The following is a 22632-nucleotide window of genomic DNA, read 5'->3' on the forward strand; positions in this document are numbered from 1 at the left end:
TCTTTCAAAGTTCACACTCCGTTTATTTAATGAATAATAAAAAAACTGAGAATGAGAGGAAAAGATGAATTGAAAGATAATGTAAAAGGTAAAAGTTAATTAAACGTTATGCAGATATGCATATATATAATCATACATCATACTCATATTATTAAAATGAAATTCCGTCACGCACATAAAGAGAGAACGTTAACTTTCTAATATAGTGACTGATATAATAAATAAGTTACAGTAGTTTTACCACGAAGATAAGTACATATATACGAAAATTCAAATAGTTAAGTTAGGATAGTCAAAGGTATTGAAGGTAGTGGTTTTGGTAGAAGGGTTCGGATGAGGGGGTGGGAGGAAAGGTATATTTTTCCTTGTATACGACTGTCATATCCTCCCTCGAGAATGAACGAAGTGTTTTGACGTGTTGTTGTCAAAAAAGGGGGGGGGGGGTCTGCTACTGCTGCTGCTGCTGCTGCTGCGAACGACGAGAAGCCTAAGCTTAGAGGTTAGGCTTTGCGGCTAAAGCTATGCCATTACGCGTTCTCTTCACGCAGATTAGTCGACACAAATCTCGAGCACCCAAGGGAACTACCGTGCTTAAAGTTACGTTTCTCCGCTGTTCATCTTACAGAGGTTCTCATACCTTTTCGTCACCTTTCCCCATTCTCTAACCTTTTATCGATCCAACTAAATTGTATTTTTGTAATCTTACACCCTTTTATGCTTGTCATTCATTTTTTTATTTAATAAATATGTTTTTATAATTGTTTTGTTCTTCTTCTTTGTTACAGCTGTCACAGGCACGATTAGAAGAACGGACAACGCAACAACAATCGTTTCGGTTAGTAAACAAAATACGTTTTTTCTTTTCTTTTTATTTAACTCCCAGATATTACTGCACAATTTGTCTCGTAAGATATTTGGCAAGTTGTTTTAACCCATTCGAGACCACGACTTTTTTCTAACACATACATGATATGCTAGTGGGGTCTCGAATGGGTTAATTGAATTAAGGAAAGGAAGCACGCGTGGGTGTTATTCCCAGTTGAATAACTTTTCTTTCTTTTAAAAAAAAAAAATTTGTTTTTTTTTTTCCAAAAAATAGTTGCCTATGATATCTCTCTTCTAACGTTTAAAAGTATATCACATATTATTATCGATACGTGTTTTGTGTGCCCCTGGAGGAAAGCTTTCGAGACGACATTGTTTTCTTATCGTCTGAGTTTTTTTTACGCGTGTATCGGAGTAACAAAGAGACGAAGGGAGGAGGAAGAAGAGGGAGAAAAAAAATGTAAGAAAGAAAGAAAGAAAGAAAGAAAGAAGAAAAAAGGCGTCGAGTAGACGACGACGGGCTCTCGTCGACGTATTTTTCTCGAGCAAACACACATCTTCTTCGCCTTAAGCTCGCGCACACAAAAAAAAAAAAAGAAAAAAAAAAAAGAATGAAAGAGAAGGAGGATGAAGAAGAAGAGGAAGAAGAAGAAGAGGCGTGGGATGGATGAAAGGCAAAGAGCGTATAATCGATTTATGATAGTCGAGCCTTCGTGAATCGAGACGCGACATCGAGCTTGCACTTTTCTTTTAAGCCAAAGTCTAAACTCGAGAGTCCCATCTTCCCCTCCCTCTTCTCGTCCTCCTCCACCTCGTCCCCATCCCCGTCCCATTCTTATCTCACGGCGGACAACGTTCTGGATTTCACGATCGTGCCGATAAATCTTTCCACCCAAGTCTTTGTCTTTGTCTTAGGTTAGTCTTCCCACTTTGTCTTTTACCACCTTCCACGTGATTTTCACCTGACTATCAGCGCATCCATCTTTCTCTACCTTTTTTTCTTCTTTTTTCTTTTTTTGACATAAGAATTTATCAATTTCAAGCCTTTGCTAAACTAGTATACTATTTCTTTTTGTTTCTCCGATAAAAATTTCATTTACAAATAAGAATACAAGTTATTTGGTTAAGGTGGAGGGGGGCACCACTAGTGTGACCGCTTGAAAAAAAAAAGATGATTTTTTAATTTGTTAATTTTTAAAATTCTTTAACTTTAACAATTTACTTTAATAATTAATAATACAATTAGAGGTATGATATATTTTAAAAGATGTCATTCGCGAAAGTCACTATAATGGCGCATGCGTAATGTCTAAGAGGTTAAAATAATTGGTTATACGATATAGTTAAGTAGTAACCGAGCAATACTGGTCAGACGTATCTCTCTAGAAATAAGATACGATTAATTTATACGATACATTATACGTAACCAAAGACTAAAACTAGGATCTACCATCCTAATTATAACTACTCCGTTTAGCATGACATTTCGATAGGAAAAGCCTATCTTCTCTCTCTCTTTCTTTCTCTCTCTTTCTCTTTAAGTCTAGGTCCTCGTAATTTTGTCTCGAGTTTTCATCAAACCAGGGTTCTCTCACAAATTAGGAACCGGATCCCTACTAAAGACGCTTTTTGCTTGAAAAGCTAGAACGTGCCGATGAGACTTGAGAGGTCGGAAGAGAAGACACGCTGAGTGAGAAACTACCTTTATTTCAATCTCTCTCTCTCTCTCTCGTGCACATTCAAGAGAGAGAGAGAGAGAGAATGTCGTTGTCAAGCAACGATTTCTTTGACCGCGATCTTACCCGCAGAAATCTTAATGACTACCAAACCAAAGAAAAAGGTCCCTTGCTTGCACTGAACGAGAAAGAGAAAAGCTGGACTACGATATCTCGTATATCCTCGGGAAACACATTATCCACGCGTGCTACGTTACGTTAATACCTCGATAATTCATTCTAAATCCAGCAGATGAAGTGGCCGGTTCTCTCTTCTTATGCCTGCCCGTAAAGCATTCTGAGAAACGACCAGCCAATGCGATGCCGGCACGGGGACGGTCACTTTGATGCTACCTACTGCATTCGTTGCACTTCTCTCCACAAGGAAGTGCATTCTTTTTATTATTTATTCATCTCTCTCTCTTTCTTTCTCTCTTTCTTTAATATTTCATTCATCAATAATTATTATTATCAAATATTTTCATTCCATTTCTTTCTTTCTTTCTTTTTCTCTTTCCTTCTTTTCTCATCTCTGGTATTCTCTTGGATAATCATTTTCATAATTCGTATTATTTATTTTCCATCTCTCTCTCTCTTTCTCTCTTTCTCTCGTTTTCATTTCGAGAAATAAAATTAAACATTCCATCGTCATCCTATTTTATCGCTTCCTTTCTATTACATTTCATTCTTTTAAATATACTCGAATAATTTGTTCATAATTTATTTCTATATATTTCTTTATTTAAATTATTTTCATTTAATACAAATTGTGTGTTGCAATTGGAAGATAATTGCAATTAGTACGAGATACTGTTCTCTGGTCTCTCTTCATTCATCTTCTTCTTTCCCCAAGACGCACGATGTCTCTTGGTACTTTTGTTGATCCCTTTTTCTATCGCACTATTTAGTTTGTTACTCGACTGCACGCTCGAGAGAAGAAGAAGTCTCTCTCTTTCTTTCTCTTATGATGAAACAGAGGACACGCGACGAACGCACACGACGCGTGGCACGCGTCGTTGCTTTTCTTCCTCGTTTCTTCCTCTCGGTGTAACTACTTACCTTTTTGTTTGTTTTCACGTTGCTTTATTTCCTACCAACTTGTACACCCACGCTTTTCTCTCTCCTGGAAGATACACAACACATACACACACACACATTACAAAGAACTCATTCAAGTACCGTGAGTAGCTCTCTCTCTCTCTCTCTCTCTCTCTCTCTCTATCCTTTTCTTTACGACCCCAATTTCAAAAGTAATTTATTTTTTTTTTCTATTTTATATTTTTTCTCCGCAATTTTTCAATCCATAAACTAGAATAACGAATTCTACCGAATAATCGAGGAAAATTTCATTTCGTTAATTCCGAAACGTGTATGATTTGTTTTTTTTTTTATTTTTATTATTATTATTCAAACGTTAATCGAATTAAATACCCTCAACGTTTTGTCGAGAAATGAAAATCCCGATGAAATTGCTAGTTGGTGAAATGAACAATCCAACTTTGTTAATATCGTTGCGTATAATTATAATTCTCTGTTATTGCGCGAAAATAAATTGCATTTATATTAATGATGTACAAAGTTATACAAATTTTATCATTATTAATTAATTAAGAATTATTTCTTGATATTATTCTTCGTTATGTATGAGAAAAGCTAAGTAATATTTTATAACTAAACTTAAGATATAATTTGCATGAGAGAATGAGAAGGAAAGATTTTTCTTTAGACAGTCTTTGACTACGGCACATGTTAGATTTATGTAGCGAAACGGATCGTACAACACGCTTTAAACATGAGATGTACTCTGTTCGTATATGTGTGTGTATCTTGTTCTCAACTAAATCTTAAACTTCAAGAACGAAATTAGCTATTTTTCTTTCTTACTGTTTTTTTTTTTTTTTTTTTTTTTTTAACAATTTTTTAAACAATCTTTTTCTTTCTCTCTTTGTCGACTCTTATCTCGCAACAAGTTACTCTATTTTCTAAAAACAAGTGGACACATTGTTAAAGTTCCTTTAAAAGACGACGAATAAATAAACGGAAGTAAAAGTCATCACCCACTATGGAAAATTTTCCACTTCTTGGAAAAAAAAATGTTTCTATAGAATTGAGCGTACGTGTTTAGTTCGACAAACATATCCGGACAAATGACCCAATTATTATATACTTCCGACTATTTTTGGCTGTGGTTCATAGAAATCGCGAAAATCGTTTGCTACGATCGCGCCTACTAAATTCGTTCTATCCGGTGAAAATCGTTTTAGAAGTAGGTCACTGGCTAGAACTCGATCGCAAACCCGCAGGATGTGCCAGGTGTGAAAGGGAAGAAAATTGAAGCTTTCAACGAACCAATAAACTACCTTTGCGAACCTTTCCTTACATTTTTCTATAACTTTATTCTCTCTTTTTTTTCCACTCAACTTGGAGTATATATATATATATATATATTTTTTTTTCTTCAACTTTATATCAGAAAGAAGTACGAGAAGTAATAAAAAAAATTAATAAAATCTTGGAAATTTAAAACGAAATATATATATATAGAATATATAGGAATAATTTTGAAAGAGATATTAGAATCGTAATAAGAAACAATTGAGAATAGTCTTTCGTAAAAGATAAATAATAATAAATAAATTTGTAAAAGAACATTTAAAAACAAAATATATATTAATATATAATAAATAAGATAATAATTTTGAGAGAGAGATATTAGAATCGTAATAAGAAACATTTGAGAAAGGTCTTTCGTAAAAGATGAATTATATATGACTAGGAGGTTTAAATAGATTTTAACCAAAGGGGCATAGCAAAGCAATGTGTGGGGTCCTGTTTAAAAGGTTTAACTCAAAGGAAAACCATTCTCTATATCTCTTTGCCGATTTCTGTCAAACGTATGTGTGCATACGTGCGTGTATAGTCGTCGTATAACACGGAAAGCTCGTTTTCTCGATTTTCCTAGGTTGACTTTCTAGTTTCTCTAGAAGCTCATCGTTATCGTCTCTCTTCTCAATTCTAACAACACTCAACGACATTCGTGAAAGGGAATGAAGATCGACGAGTTAATGTCGTGCTTTGACCATTCTTCCTCACTATACCAATTACCAACGTCTCAAATTTTTATATTTTTTTTCTTTTTCAACGTTTCTTTCAAGAACAGTAATCTGTTATTTTAAACAAACAAAAAAAAAGGAATAATCGTTAACGATTTTAGAATAATATTCATTAAATTATGGAAAATATCGTAAATATCGGCAATAGTAAGGAAACCTAACAAATTATCCGCATGCACACACATACACACAAATACGAGTTTGAAGAGATAGAAGAAAAATACGAAGATTCCCATCATCTGGCTGACGGCTCCCATGAGAGTAATTCTACGATAGAATGTCCTTACCATATCGTAGGTCCTGTGCGTGCACTGATACATTGAATCGCAGTGGTTCTCATAACGATTTTTAAAAAGACAATCAAAATTTTCCAACTAAAATAACACCACAAACGTTTATATCTCCGATGATTTTTTATTTTGATTTTAAATTATTCAAACTCTAATTTTTTTTTCGTTTAAAAACAAAATTATTTTTATATTAAAATTAACATTCATATGAATGAAAGCAACAATATACTTTTTACAAAAATATTTATTTATTTATTTATTTTCAATTTGTAAATGTACATTTTATGAACGCAAATGGTCCTTACGCAAAATTTTGTAACATTACGGAGATTTTAAAAAATATTTTTATAATAAATGTACATAAATTATTACGTACATTTTGATTTTGACTTTGATTTGGATGCTGTTGATTTTGATTTTGACTTTGATTATGATTTTGATCGTTACAGCTCATCATTTTTTAACTTCACAGCTTTTATCCATCGAGTAATAATAATAATAGTAGTAGTGGTTCTCTTAACTCGTTATTAGTTTACACCTGCGATAGAAGTTTAGCCTAGTTAGGAAATGAAATTAAAAGCGATAAACCGATATTGACGAGCTTCCGATACCCTCGCTTAGGAGAAAACTTTTCCTTCACTGGCTTTAATACACTGCATACTATTTATTTATCCTATCGTCATAATTAAGCTTGAAATACTTTCAATTTTTATTCGTGTTTTTATTAAAAAGTTTCTCTCTCTCTCTCTCTCTCTCTCTCTCTCCTCTCTCTCCTCTCTCTCGTATAATTATACTTTATTTATTATAATAATAAAAATATAATAAAAGAACAATTTTTTTAATGATGTTAATATATAAATTAAAAAGATAAATTTAGATTTAAAGGAAAAAAAAATGTGCAACATATTTGGGGAAAAAAGAAGACGAGAAAGGTGGGACGCCTACTGAAGGAAAAATTGATTTTCGCGGAGGTGGAAAATAAGAGGAAAAGAGAGGAAACTCTTTCTCTCTCTCTCTCTCTCTCTCGGTTCTCTTTTCGTAGTAGTTGCCAAACGATATGCGAATTCCGCATTCGTCGCAGTGTCGGCAGCTGCAGTTGGAACGACCGATTGGTTAGACCAACCGTATCCGGGTCGTAATGAAAACTACTATAATTTTTCCAATTTTGTTTCGTTTATCATTAAACCCGATTATTTTTTTTTTTACACTACACTACACATTTAGAAATAATTACTTTTATTTGAACAATCACAATTTACGATGGAAATATTATTTGATTTTAAATTGTTTAGAAAATTAATTGTGTTGAATGATTGGAACGATTTGATAATGAACGATTATAAGAAATAATTGGGTTAAGATTATTTAAGAAATTTTGTCTAACCCAAAGGTGTATCGAATCTAATACGTTTTCTAATTCTTCACGTTCGAATGCGTAGAAATAAGAAAAAGTGCCAATTCGACTTGGCACAGTATCCTCCCAAAAGATTATCTTTAAACCAAACGGCAGTTTACTTATTACACTAGAAATTCTAACGAAAATGCAAATTAATCGCAAAAAAGATGAATTTACAAGAGTACCTACCGACATTTTATAGTTAAGATAGATTTCTAAATATAACAGATTTTGGCTCGAAAGGAAAACGAATTTAAATCATCGTGGATATTCTCCAAACGAGAGACTATCATCTCGAAAAAAAAAAAAAAAAAAAAAAAAAACAAACAAAAAATAATCAAAATGTTTCCTTTTTCCATGGGTCCCCGGAGAAATATAAATCGGTTAAATTATGGTGATTCTCGTTGAACAGGGGAAGAGACAAAGTTTCGTTTCTTTTCTTTTCTTTTTTTTTTAAATAGCATTGAAATGAATCTTCTCGGCTTATAGGAAACTTTTCTACGGTTACGTTTTCAACGTAATCGCTAGGATTTGTCGCCAAAGCGATATGCAAATCGATTGATCGAATGTATGCGTGCGTACGTACGATAACAAGAAAAGATCCTTTATTTTCTTTTCCCTTTTCTTCTCTTTCTTTCCTTCTATTTATCCTTCTGCGGAAGGAACATGAAATAGGATAAATATAAAATTGTATGGGTTCTTAAAAAATAAAAATAAAAAAAGGGAAAAAATCATTTAATTCTAGGAAAAACATTACTATCTTCATACCACCTCTACTTCTGAAAGTATCGAATTTCGATATTCGGTGACGTCGGTTCTTTGGTCGGTTCGACGTCGGTTCTTTGGTTGGTTTTGCAGATGCATTAAAAGCGAGCAGGTGGTTTTAACAACGTCAGTCTGCAACCCTCTCTCTCTCTACTACTACATTCTCATTTTTCCCCCTTGTACTCTTTGGAAGTAGTGCGCAGAGCACCCTCTTTTACACATCCTGACTGAACTCACCAACAGAAAACTAGCCTGACCTCTCGAGAACTTAACGTACTTTCTACGAATATCGCCTACGCGTAATAACACACTGGAAGGAAGAACTTGCCAAAGTATCGGCTTTCGATTACAAACCGACCAGAAGAAGAAGAAGTAGAATAAGAAGAAGAAGGGAAAAAGGAAGGGCTTGATGGCACTCTGAGTGTTGCTACTGCTCGTTAAGTTAACCCAATGTTGTTACAATCTACGAAAGAATAAGAGAAAGAAAAAGGGAAATGAAGCTAAAATATAAGGGATGGACGAAAACAACCTCTTTTCAAACACGCAAACCAGACTAGACTAGTATTTTATTTTTTTTTGGTTTATCTACCTTTTATTTCAACCCCTCGGGCTTGTGTCCATCAATAAAATTTGCATTTAAAATGATATAGAAGTAAACGCGCGTATTCTACTAAAATTCAACAATACTCAACATTATTATTATTATTATTATTATTATTATTTTAATTTGAACAATAGGAATATAAAGTACTCCAAATTTTTCATATACGCAATTTTCAATGAAAATTATTTCTACGAAAAGTTAATCGCATTTAGGTGATATTGTGGATATTATTTATTATCGGTTTTATCCTCCTACACCTGACTGCACGTCAAAGTGTATGCTAAAAATAACGCTTCAACGTATTCCCGATATTATCAGCATTTCAGATGGACAGATTTTCTATGAAAGAAAGTCAAAAATAAATTCTACTAGCGAACAATTTTTTCACATTTTTACATTTATACTTTCCGTAACGGATGGATGATATCGAACGTAAAAAATATTGACTTTTATAAATCTCGGATTATTTTTATCTCTCTCTCTCTCTCTCTCTCTCTCTCTCTCTCTTCTTGTATTTATCCTTAACATTATTCTCGCACGTTAGCCAAGCACAATTTATGCTACTCTTTCCGATAATCTTACGAAATATTTCCGCATTCTTCTTCGAGTATCTTCCCTTATGTTATAGAATCGTTAAACGAATCTTCTAACGAGATTTTTGCATTCTCCTCCCTCTTCCCTTCTCCTCTTCCTCTTTCTCTTCCTATAAATCATCGGCCATTTCCATAATCTCGAGCTCGACGCAAATTTTCATTCGTTGATTTACGTCCGTTGGAATTATTTTCCATTAATTTGTATTGATATCAAATATAATACGCGATGTATATACGAAATATTTGATAGACCGTAAAAGAAGATAAATACAATTTAATTTCAACTTAACGATAAAAAAAAACAAATATTAATACTAGATTTACGAATTGAGCCAATTTGACTCATTTAAAATTTACAATTTTCGAAAGATGACACTGTATTACAATTCAATTATTTTGATATATTCGTGTCATGTTTTTTTTTTTTCAGATTTACATATGACAAAACTACTCTAACTTTTTATATTTTTTCGTGTATTATTATTTCATGTATTACATTGTAATTGTGGTATTATTTGGTGTGTTGTTATAATTTACTAAATAATTTACAATTATATTAAATTAACATTCCATAACAAAGCCACAGCAATGCATGACCGCGAGCATCCTAATATATTATATATACAACTTAAATATTATTTTATAATAATGATATATGCCTAATAAAATATACGTAAATATTAATTCCTCCTCTCTACTCAAGCCTTCGTTCAAAAAATATTTATAAGTCATTGAAAAATTAATATACAAAATATCCGTAAAATCTAGTATTAATAATAGATAAATCTAACTGAATACGATACTATATGTATAAGCGTATTGCGAAATTAATCGGATTATGATAGAAAAAGTAATAATAATTGAAATATACAATCTGGATCAGTATCATCGCGATGGATTGAATAAATAACAAAAAAATCCATGTGCAATCGAAATACATCTCTCTATCTCTCAGTGAGCAAACACAAAAATGCGTGAAAAAGATGAAAAAACGAAATACAAAAAAAGGGAGAGAGGAAAAAATGGAAATGGAGAACGAGTTGAATGGAAATCGAGTGCATTATTTATTCACACCAAACGTGAGACTGGTTCGTTCCCATCACGACGCTTTTACTTAATTAACCGGCACCAGGTGTTAGTAACAATCGCTACCTCTACTTTGCAATTTTTCTCTCTCCCTCTCTCTCTCTCTCTCTTTTATCTATCCTTCTTTATTTCTTTTCTCTTCGTTTTTCCATTTCAACGTTTCAGAAGACTGCCCCTTTCTTCCCTTTCCCCGAGTTCTCGTTCATTTTTGCTTTCTAGTATGGAACTAGTACCATCAACTACTATTTCTAGTACACTTACTACTACTACATCTATGGTCTATACATTTTTGTTCTTATAGATGGTAACAAGTAAGCGAGTGTGCCTATGAATGAAACTCGCGAGTAGTTACGCTTTCGGTACTCCTCCTCCTCGTCCTCCTCTACCACCACCACTCCCACTCCCCACCCCCTTCTCTTCCATATGCCTCGGAGTCATTCTAAATGAGAGCAAACGCAAGAACGTATACACGTATGAACCGCGAAAAGGAGGCAAACACTACGAACTACTGTGATGATGGTTTCCTTCTTCGCGTGAAAAGAACACGGCTGCTTGCTGGCTTGGATGAAGACTCTCGTACGTATAGGGTTGTGTTCATCTTACACATCTTTTTTTTTTTTACGTGTGTGTGTTTTTTTTTGTACACATATGTGGGAACGATAGAGGGAGAATAGAAAAAAGGTGCTTTGAAGCGTGCAAAGGTAAAGAAGAAGAAGAAGAAGAAGAAGAAGATGGTGGGGAGGTATAGGAAGGATAGAGATAAACGTAACCACCATCTCTCGTGCTAATCGAAAATTCAATCCGTCTTACTTTGCTTCAGGCAAAGGAACTTTACTATCTGCTTTTTGCTTTTTTTTTTTTCTTTTTTTTTTTTTCGAGTAGTATTTCAACCAAGAGACCCCAAATTTAGATTTACACGTGAAAAACTTCACTCTTTTTTTTATTTTTTTTTTTCAAAATTTTACTTTTCAATTTTGGATAGGATACGTGTCCGTGTTTCTAAAAAAAAAAAAATACAATCAAATTTTTATGAAGGCTAGAAGAAGTCTTAGCCATACGGACAAAATTTTGCAAAAGTGTAATAAAAAATTGGAATAGAAGTCATCATCGGGATACAATTATTTCTTCGATTCGATCGATTTTATGATAAGCTTGGATATAAAATTCTTCTTCTTCTTCTTCTTCTTGCAAGAGAATGAAAACGTTTGTTTTTTTAAATATCTCCATTTAAATTTCTACAAGGGTAATATCGAATAAATTTCCTATCAAGTATTTCATTTCTTTTGAGAAATAAATTCGCGTACGAGATCGATACGGATTGAAAATGAAAGAGAAAGATAAAAAGAAAGAGAAAAGGAAATAAAAGAAAGAAAACAAGAAAATGGTCTTTGTAAAAGGATCGTTTGAATAGACTGGACATTCTAAGGACATCTCTTAAGGTACGTTTCGTTGATAAAAGGAAATTAGCATTTTAATAGTCCCATTGGCGTAGGAGGGGGGGGGTAGTAGTTGGGTGTCGAGTATTATTATCGAATCCACTTAATAAACACAATCTGTAAAAGCCTGCATTCACATTATTCTTTTTTTCTCTTTTATTTTCCTAGGTTTTAGTTCGATATTATTCCAGTGCTAACGAGTCTTCAACCCCCCACCCACCCCACCCCACCCCCATAAAAATTCATATCTTCGTTCGTCGTTAAGTTTCGCCGTGCGCGAAAAACGTATTTAAACGTTTTGCGCACGATGTTTTTTTACGATTCTTATAATCCCTTTTTCAAATTGGGTCTACGGATTTTCTATTGGCCTTTTTCATTTTCTTCTTACTTTTCATGGTCCAATAAAAGAAAATTTCTCACTGACGCGATTACATGAGAACCCCCATTCCACCTACAAGGTGTAAAACAAAAAACTATGTTCCATGGAACAATAAAATGTCCTACACAAAAGAAGAGACCATTGTTCGTTCGTCGAAAAATGTGATTTATTATGTCGTGGATGAGAGTTTATAAGTTCATAATCATTAAATTTCTGCAGTAATACATTTGACGCATGCGGCTACTTGAACGGGTGCAAGAGACATGCGCATTACCTTACCAACCTTCCACTTTGGCAAATAAAAAATTCCGCGGATGAACGGCTTACGAAATGTAGGTCAATAGGTTGGTCAACAATCCTGAGGCAACAAAAGTATCTTTGCACTGTTAACATTCGCATCAACTTTTGACAATTCCAAAATTTCATAAAACTCTCGATAAAACAAGTTTACATCTATTTTTTTTTATTTATTTTTTTTATCGACTTTTTAAATTATTGACACTAGTATCATATATAAAATTTATATTTTATTTTACGTCACAATATCGTAAACGATCAAATATGTTTATTTACGTAAAGTATTTGAATAATTTTCTCTCTCTCTCTCTCTCTCTCTCTCTCTCTCTCTCTCTTTGTTTTATTTTGTTTTTATTTTACAAACTTTTTGAGCTTTTTATTCGGATAAGTCGAAAAATCATTATTGAGAATAATCAATATTATTGAACAACAAAAATTATTTTCACGATATTAAGCAACTACACAGAATCCAAATACGTGTATATATATATATATATATATATATTGATGAGAGTCCACTTGGTATCTTCGACAGGTGACAGACAGCAAGAAACGACAAACTGTGTGCAGCGAGCATAAACGTTACGACTCGTATCGCGAATCCATTGAACGTATATGTGTGTGTATGTGTGTCTGTGTGCTATGCATCAAGCTGCAAGCTGTGAAACGTTGCATAAATATCGGTCTGTTCGACTACGACGTGTTTCCGCCTCTTCCTGCGAGAGATTTAGAACCCTAATGCAAAATCCACCTACGACGTATTTTCCCCGTGTATTTTCCCCCCTCAGTATTTATAAATGAAAAAGAACAAAAAAAATAGTGAAGTTTGAAGTAACAAGAAAAAAAAAAGAAAAAACAAAACAAAGAAAATCTATATTTTATTGTAACATTTTATTTTATTTTATTTTGTTTTGTTTTGTTTTGTTTTGTTTTGTTTTGTTTTGTTTTGTTTTGTTTTGTTTTGTTTTGTTTAAAACATTAATATACATTATTTTATTTTATTTTATTTTGTTTTCTTTAAAAAATAATATAAAAATGTGAAAAGTTGGAATAAAGATAAAAGAATAGTTCTATAAATTGGTCGAAGAATTCGAAAGCTCATAAAAATCGTTCGATGGATTGGTTGAAAAATATTCTTTCGGTTTGTTTCAAGAATAAAATTACGACTCAAGGACGATTAAAGTTACGTACCAATCGTTACTTGCTACCGTCGATTAAGTTTAATGGCCTGAGCATTGTACCGTATCGATAGAGAGAGAGAGAGAGAGAGAGAGAGAGAGAGAGAGAGAGAAAGAGAGAGAGAAAGAAACAGAGAACATCCAATATATCAGAGAACCAGAGGATTTCCAGACGAATTCGCATTGGCTACGGATAAATATCTTCAACGATTCCCCTTATTCTTCTTGTTCTATCCTTTTTGCTTTTAACGATGTAACATTCATTGTCTCCGTTCTGTCTAACCGAAATCATTTTTAACGATAGAAAGAATCATAGACCGAACATAATCTCAGAATAACAAAATGTTGGTTTAAAAAAAAAGAAAAAAAAACAAAATTGAACGTTCGTTTAATAAACTCTCGTGGAGGTGAACGAACTTTTCCTATTGATTTTTGAATGAGAACTAAAGAACTGATTTTCATTCTGTTGAATGAAAAATAGTAAAGGAAAAATGGGGGATTTTGTTTTTTTTTAGCCTCAGGCAGAACCGACGACAGTGTCTCTGCGTCGGTTTTTTTTGCGTTTCTTTTTGTTTTGGAACAATTACAAGCGCGTAAACGCGTCCACCTCCTCCTCCTCCTCCTCTTCCTCTTCCTCTTCCTACTTCTCTTCATTTTCCTCCTTTTGCTCATCGTCGTCATTGAGTAAAAAAGAAAGAAAGAAAGAAAGAAAGGAGGACGGGCTAGGACGAAAAAGATGAAAAAAAGCTTGGAAGCCCCGAAGGCTTGTCGCCCATCGTGCCGTTCTTAAAATATTCATTTTTACGTCCCACCTCGTGAAAACCCAAGTCTCTTTCTCTCGGTTGATGGAAGGAAGTGGATTTCTCGAGGGTCGTCAAACCAGTAGTAGTAGTAGTAGTAGTAGTAGTAGTAGCGGTTTCCTTCTTATCGAACCTACAAGTCCATGGAGAAGAGATTCTTCTTGGGTTGTTGGGGGTCTTGGTTGCATAAGAAAGACCAAAATATAGTCTAAGAAGTATGAGTAAACCACTTGGGCTTGATTTTATCCGATATAAGGATTGATCAAATCCATGATTACCCCATTAGCTGCCACTGCCATTCCCATTTGGGGATTTTAGAATTTTACGTATATCAATCGTTTACATGTGAAGTGTATAGAAAAATGGCATGAATAAAATAGCTATTTTTGTATGTATAAAATAACACATATAATAAAAGAAATAGTTTATTATTAATTTTCTTTCATGCTATCAGTTACAATCCCCATTTGAGACTTTTTACTATAATTGACCAATTTGTGCAGTTAATGGGGATTACCTACTGAAACGTCGATCGAGAACGTTATTGATTATATAAAATACACCCACGATCAAAATAATAATCATCATATAATTTGAGCGCCACTGAAAAAGGCAACGCACCTGCATGCATCCAAAAGTCTACCATACCTACCTCCCACCCTCCCCCTTACCCTTATTTTGAACATTATAAGAGAGCATAGGGAAACATAGGGTACAACAGGGTGGTTACGTTCCCTGGTTCACCAATAGTGAACAAATAAGCAAGGAAAGTTCGAAAAGGGACCTCCTGTCGAAAAGATATCGTGAAGGGATATCGAGTCTTTGTTCGACATCACAAACAAGCCCACCCTTCCTATTTCCTATCACCTTAGGCTATCACTTAGGGCCGTATGCTTCTATCCACGTTATTTACACAGTAGGATCAGCTGCATCTATCTATCTATTTCTCTTTATTTCCTACTTTCTTTTATTTTTTTTCTTTTGCTTTTTTTTCTTTAAATTCAATTTGCGTTCCTCCATTGTCCTGTTCAACGGGCAAATATTTATACGCATCTGCCTTCGAGACGATCTCTCAATCGATTTCTAATTCGATTTCAATTCGTATTTCTTTTATTAAAATCTTGTGCCTATACTTTATACATCTATATATACTTATATAAATATAGCTATACTTTGAATTTATTGCATCGAAAAATGATTTATCATTGATGAAGATAATTAGAAAACATTGGGATAAAAAAAATAATCGATCGTAGAACGTCTAGCAATGTTTTACCATTAAAATCTCTTCCCCACCTCCTACCCCATAAAAATAAATTTATATTTCTCGTAAAAACGTAATAGTAATAAAATAAAAAAAGATAAAACACCGTTAGGTTGTTGTTGCATGGGAAAGAAAATCGTTGATGTGCAACGAAGAAGAAAAAGTATACGCGAATTCTTCGCAACCCTGACACACGAGTAAAACAAAGAGAGAAGAGGGTGACAAAGGTGCAAACTGAGGTAGATAAATCTAAGAATAAATCAGGCTCCGAGGGTGTATACCTCACCCTAGCCCGTTTCCCTCACTTTTTCCACTCACTTTTTCTCATTCTCTCCTACAATGCATGCGATCACCGTTGCCATTCTTCACCAAACAAATGGTCACTTGCTGTTTCCTTTACCAGTCTTCGATTTGTCCACTTTACTCGCTTTTTTTTCTATTTCTTCTTTTATTCTTCTTTCTACATCTGTTTTTTTCTTTTTCATAAGTTTAATATTTCATTGTACAATTTATAATTTGTTGGTAATATTTTGTGACTTATTATTTCTAAATTTAGAAAATATTTTTTTAATTATCTTAATTGTTACGATACAAATAGCATTGGCAAACGTTTTAAATCAATCGATAATGGTTTCTTTTATTTTTTTTGTTTTTTTGTTAGAAAGGATCGTTAAAAGTAAAAGTGGTGCTTGTCGCCCACAATCTTCTTGAAACCTTTTCACAAAGGAAATGAATCTATTAAAGTCCGCGTTGTAACTATCGAGAATTGAAAAAGCTCGAAACTATCGCCTAAACTAAAACGAAAATCGAAACTCGTTTAATTGCGCCATTCTTCTCTCTTTTTCTCTTTCTATGTCTCTTTGCTACTCTATAAATCACTCGAGAATGACTACGAACAAAAACAATTTAACACCCTTTTGACAATTACGATTCCATTGTTTTTTTTGTTTCCATTTTATTAACTTGCATTTGAACAACAATCGTTTGTTTTATTTTTGTGTGCTAGTTTTTATCTCGGGAAAAAAAATGTCGTTAAAGAAAAATATCTAACCGGAAACAACCCCATCGGTCTCGACAAAAATTTATCGAAGTTTCGTTGTTATCGTATCGGTGGCTGGCGATAACCACCACTGCTACTACTACTACTACTACTACTACTACTACTACTACTACTACAAGTACACAACCGATTTATCCTTACGTATTACTATGTGCGTAGAGATTGATAGCAAATACGCTACTCTTTCTGTCCGTCTCTTCGTTCAAAATGTTATCTCAAATAGCAGTGCAGCATTCGTAATTACGACGCGAGCCATAAATATCATCAGCGCTTAAATTTTCCTCAGTGCTATCCGCAAATTGGATTTCCCTATCTTTATATTTTATGGCGGAAAAGGAAGACGAGATTCTCTGCAATGACATATACGATTTCTGAGACTTTATAAATAGATCCAAGATAGAATTAAGTATTGAATTGATCAATTAGCAAAGCATATCGAAGATATTTTTCCTATGGGAAAATATTGAAGATTATAAATAGCCGTATTATTACACGTGTTACATAATCTTCTATCTTTTATCTTTTATATATAATATTAAAATATAGATTTCGTTTTTTCTTAACCGCTAATCTACAAAAGTATTTTATCGATTGTTTTAAAATTTTGTAACATTTAAGAAATTTCTTGCTTCTCTTTTTTCTTTTCTATTTAATCAAACTGAGCCACAGCAACTCTTTCTCTTTCCTTTCCTTTTTTTTTTTAATTTTTTCTGCGGTCTACTTGAACAGGAATATCATTAACATCCCTTTTTCTTCATTTCCCTGAGACTTTATCATGCAACAAACACATATCTGTATTTCCCCTCTTTGCAAAAGTTCGTTAACGAGGTACGCGATCATCATCACGATGCATTGTTTCCTACTACGCGAGTCTCGAGATTAGCCAATGAAAAGCCTTCCACTCAAGCATCACTTCCCATTCGACGAGCCTGCTGTATATTCCTTCGAGAGAAACGCACTTGACACACCACCAACTGCAAAAACTACAAACAAAAATATCTCATATATTTTCTTTTTATTTTTTTTTATTTTTATTTTTATTTTAGTTACTTACTTTCTTCTTCAACTGCTTTAAGGTTTTGTACAAACAAACAAAAATATAATTGCACAAGATAATGCAATTTATGAACGCATTTTATTAAAACATTCGATCAATTTCAAAAATTGTGTTCGATCATCATCGAGATGAATAAAATCAACAACGTTGAAAGACATTCTAATTTAATTAATTTTCCTTGTTAAACAGAAAGAGTGTGTACGTGCTTATGTGTGTATATACACGTATACGTACACGTACACGTACTTGAGACAACCTTTCAACGTCTTTTACTTCGACACATTCACACAACTAACATATGTCTCCCTCGTTAATTTCCACTTCGTCCTTCTAAGCCTGACGTTGAATCGTAATTATAGTAATTTATGTACGAAATTGCTATCTTCTAAGAGAATCTCCTATGAGATGGAATGAAGGGGTGAGAGAGAGAGAAAGAGATAGCGAGAGAGAGAGAGAGAGAGAGAGAGAGAGAGAGAGAGGGTTAGAAAGAGGAAAAGAGAAACAGACAGAGCACAATGAATATCAATCAGAGCATGAATTACGAGCCAGTAGTAGTAGTAATAGCAGTAGTAGTAGTAGCTAGTTGCTCAAATATTCTACAAAGGAACATTCTCGATTTTGAGAACGATTAAATGGTTATAATGAGAGCGTTAATTCGCCTAACTCGATCATTATTCGATTAATTACTGAATATAACTACTACTTGTGATCATAATTCACCATAAAACGTTCTCTCTTCAGTTCCAGTCGTTATTTCGAAAATGTCAATATTACCATAATAAATTATACGATATAATTTAAGGGGTTGGGCTACTTTAGAGGCTGAAAAAATAGGCTTTTTTGTGATTTTTCTTTCAGGACAAATGTAAAATAAATTGAGTTTATAAAAATAAAATGTAAATAATCTAATTTAATTAAAACTTAAATAAAAAATATACGTAAATTTGATTATACTTATTATACTTATAATCGTATATTAGATTCTATTAAAACTCTTCATTAAACTTTGAACTGACGATTAATCATAGTCGATCGTCGAATTAATTTACTTTAATTAAAATTGATAGACTTGACTTGTAGGATATACCACAGATGGGATAGAATTTCTTAGAAAAGTTAGAAGCAATTTCGAAGAATCTTGGAAGATTGAAAAAAGTAAAGTAAGTTGAAGAGAAAAAAGGGGGAGTGGATTAAAGGGTGAGGAAAAAAAATAAAACAAAGAGGGGAAGAAAGTTCGAAGACACAAACGTTCATCCAAATTGACAGCAGGCACCCTCCCCTCCCTCTCCCCCCTCCGCCTCCACCGCCTTTCTACGATTCGTTAAATTCCCTTGAGAATTTTCTAACTGAATCCTACGTGACCACCGGTCCCTATATGTCTGCCCTTTCACATGTCTTCCTCGTCTTCTTTTCTTTTTTTCTATTTTATTCCGAAAAATCGAAGGTGATTGAGAGAGAAGAAGAAGAAGAAGAAGAAGAAAAAGAAGAAATAGGACATGGAAAGGAAGTAATCGTTCCCTTCTGACTATCTTTTTTTCCGATCTTCTTTCTAGAATAGAAAACGAAAAAGGTAAGAAAGAAAAACGACAAAAACCGTGATCGTAAAGTTAAAAGTCCCTTGAGCACATTTACTCCCCTATTTTTACTCTTTCTCTCTTTGTTTTTTTTTCTGTCCCTTTTTCTGTCTCATTCACTTCCGTATCTGTCTTAAAAAACAGACTCGTTTTCGAAACAATTCCATTTAACGTTCCAAGTTTATATCCAGTTAAAGTTGTTTTTTCTTTCTTTAAAAAAAAAAAAAAATGAATTCGTAAAATTGGTTAAAAAATTCGCCAAAAAAAATTTGATCTACAAAATTGAAGAAAAATTACAAGGAAAAAAGAAACTTCGTCATTATTGTTATTGTTGTTGTTATTTAAAAAAAAAAAATAAAATAAAATACAATAAATTTGAAACGTTTAAGATGAGAAAAAGAGATAAGTGGAAGTGAGAAATAAGTCTTCGACCGCGAGCATTTATTTTCGGCCAATTAGCGGCATTCCACGACGCAAATATCTTCCTTGGGACTTGTTCGCGAGTTGCATAACATGGCGGGGAATGAGAAAAGAGAAGAAGAAAAAAAAAGAAAAAAAAGAAGATAAGAGGTGAAGACGTACAGGCACGCGACACCCTAAGCACACAAAGCGTACCTACCTACCTTCCTACCGATCTTTTACAATCGAATCTCAATTGCATTCTTTATTCTTCCTTCCAATTGCAATTTCTATTGAAAACATTTTTTTTTTGTCTTTTTTTTCTCGTACAATAACGTTACACGCATACCACCATCATTTTTTCCCTTTATTATAATTCGCGTTAAGGGACGGCGGAAGCACTGGCAGGGATTAAGTATTTTGTGGCAATGAACTTTCGAATTCTTCCTAATGCCAATTAATAATAATTATAATATCATTTGATAAAAACAAAATCGTTTCTTAAGGATGTTTATGAAACGTGAAGAAAAAGAAAACCTTCTTACATCTGCCCCCTCCCCAAGCCCTCCTACTTGTCATCAATCCCACTCTTTCCTCCCTATCTCTCGTTGAAGTTGTATCGTCCTCAGCGCCGATTTCGTCGCTTATATTTAGCCCTCGAGACACCGTCTCTGTCGGTGACATTGGCGACATTTTTGAAATTCATCGCATACTTTCACGTCTGGCGTGTTTGCTAATCTCACTTCAGATAGAAGGGAGAAAAAAAAGAGGGATACAATGGAGATACGGGTGGGGATGAGCGAGGATAAGTGGGGATAAGTGGGGGTAGGTTGAAAAAGAAGAATATTTTAAACTTTCCTTTTAATCAAACTTATCTATCGAATTTATCGTTCGAATTATCTCGTGTAGCCGGAGGGATGTCTAGTTTGTTTCAAGAAAATATCAAATAAAAAAAGAAATAAAAGTATTCGTAGTTTTATATTAAGCTCGAGATCAAATTTGAACGAGACTGTAGAAAATAGAAAAGAAAGACAATCGTTAGCAATTATCATCAGGATTTATTCGATAAATCCACCCACCAACCAACCCAGCACACAATCGTCATTTACAGTCCATTTCGGTCGACCACGAGACTATTATTCGCGTTTTGCGGTTAGAATCTTCTCTCTCTCTCTCTCTCTCTCTCTCTCTCTCTCTCTCTCTCTCTCTACTCTGAAAATTCGGTCAATGAACTTCCTTCTCTTTCTCTCTCTTTCTCTATCTCTTTGTCTCTCTTGCGGTAGAGAGACACGGAATATCTCTTGTCAAGCTATCCCTGCCAAGCTAATTACAAGCACCGTCGAAGAAAAGGAGCCATGGCATACTGATTGGGAGTAATTACTGTGACACGAGTCTAGGCAAACTTAACATTCAATAACGAAGCATTCGTGCGAGACACCCTTCTCTCTCTCTCTCTCTCTCTCTCTCCCTCTCTCTCTCTCTCTCTCTCTCTCTCTCTCTCTCAATTGAGAAACTCATCAACCCCTCTTACTATTTCTCTACACCTATAAACACCTTCGAAGAACATTTACACACTGTTATTAATTATTGTTATATTGTTTCGAACATTAGAAATATTTTGATTTATAGACAAAATGTATATACTTTGACTACTTGACCTAACCAATCCTAATTGCGAAGAAATTATTTTTTATTGTGAATTATTACATTATTGTATAATATTATTTATATATTAATATTGAATAATAAGTTATTTAAATATTAATATTATTATTGTGAAATAATAGTCGACTATTTGAAGAGGAGATTATTCAACGTATCCTGTCGTAAAGGGAGAGGGGAGGGGGAGGGGAGGGGGGGAAATCATGCTACCAATTTGGAATCGAGGAAAATTCGCTAGAGAACTGAGAAAATAAGAGAAAAGTTTGTAAACTGGGAGACCGTTAGCATTTCGAGCAAGCACTCGACCCGTTCAAATCTCTACCGAGGACAGATTAATTATTAAGGAAGTACGAGATATGCGAGAAAAGGTCTTCCCCATTCTAACATATTCCTCTTTTCATGCTCGCAATTTTAGACGAAAAATTGACCATCATACTGAAATATACTACGTTTATAGAATCATTTAATGTTTTTTTGTCAAAATAAATATAAAAAAAATCATTAATTATTAATTATTGTAAATGCCATTACAATGTTATATCAGTAATTTAATATTATTATATTTTAAATAAATATTGATGTATTTTTTAAAATAAAACCTTAGCACCCAGATAAATATACCCAGGTTCTAAATATTTCTGACAGTCAATCGATTAACATGACGATGAACAATAATTATCATTACATTGAATAGTAATTTATTATTAAAAAAATCTATTATTAAAATCCGTCAGTAGAATTTGACGTACTTATGTTGTTGAATAATTCTAGGATAGTTGGTAAAATGTTATAGCAAAAATTGTAATAAATCCTTTTTATCGAAATTTGTTTTGTAAGATATCGCAACCGAAGGTGGGGGTAGTATCATCTCGTTAGGGCCGTTAGCCCGTCTCTCGGCGCCAAAACAGTGGTTTCGAATTACCCGTACTCTCTGCCAAGAAGCGATCCGTTAAATCACCGGCTGACTTTTCTCACCGCTCTTACAGCCCAGTAGTCGAGCTCATTAGACGTCGTCGATTAACTTTTCCCGTGCCTCCTCTACTTCTCTACTTCTATTCCTCTTCCATTCCGTACTGCAAGATTTCACCCGTACGAGAAAATGCATGACGGAAAAGTGTTACGATATCACATACAATATA

General features: G+C 33.7%; 1 long non-coding RNA gene across 1 annotated transcript in view; it reads left to right on the top strand.

Annotated features, from left to right (window-relative positions):
- The window catches only part of LOC149032545 (uncharacterized), a 105364-nt gene that overhangs the window by 72294 nt on the left and 10438 nt on the right, over positions 1 to 22632 (top strand). Inside the window, exon 3 of the long non-coding RNA XR_016176618.1 lies at positions 786 to 835. This is a non-coding gene — a long non-coding RNA (uncharacterized LOC149032545). The remainder of the gene's footprint in view (positions 1 to 785; positions 836 to 22632) is intronic.

This window comes from Polistes dominula, unplaced genomic scaffold (genome assembly GCF_049000335.1).
Source record: "Polistes dominula isolate Pdom_NZ unplaced genomic scaffold, Pdom_raw_medaka contig_23, whole genome shotgun sequence".
Taxonomy (NCBI): domain Eukaryota; kingdom Metazoa; phylum Arthropoda; class Insecta; order Hymenoptera; family Vespidae; genus Polistes; species Polistes dominula.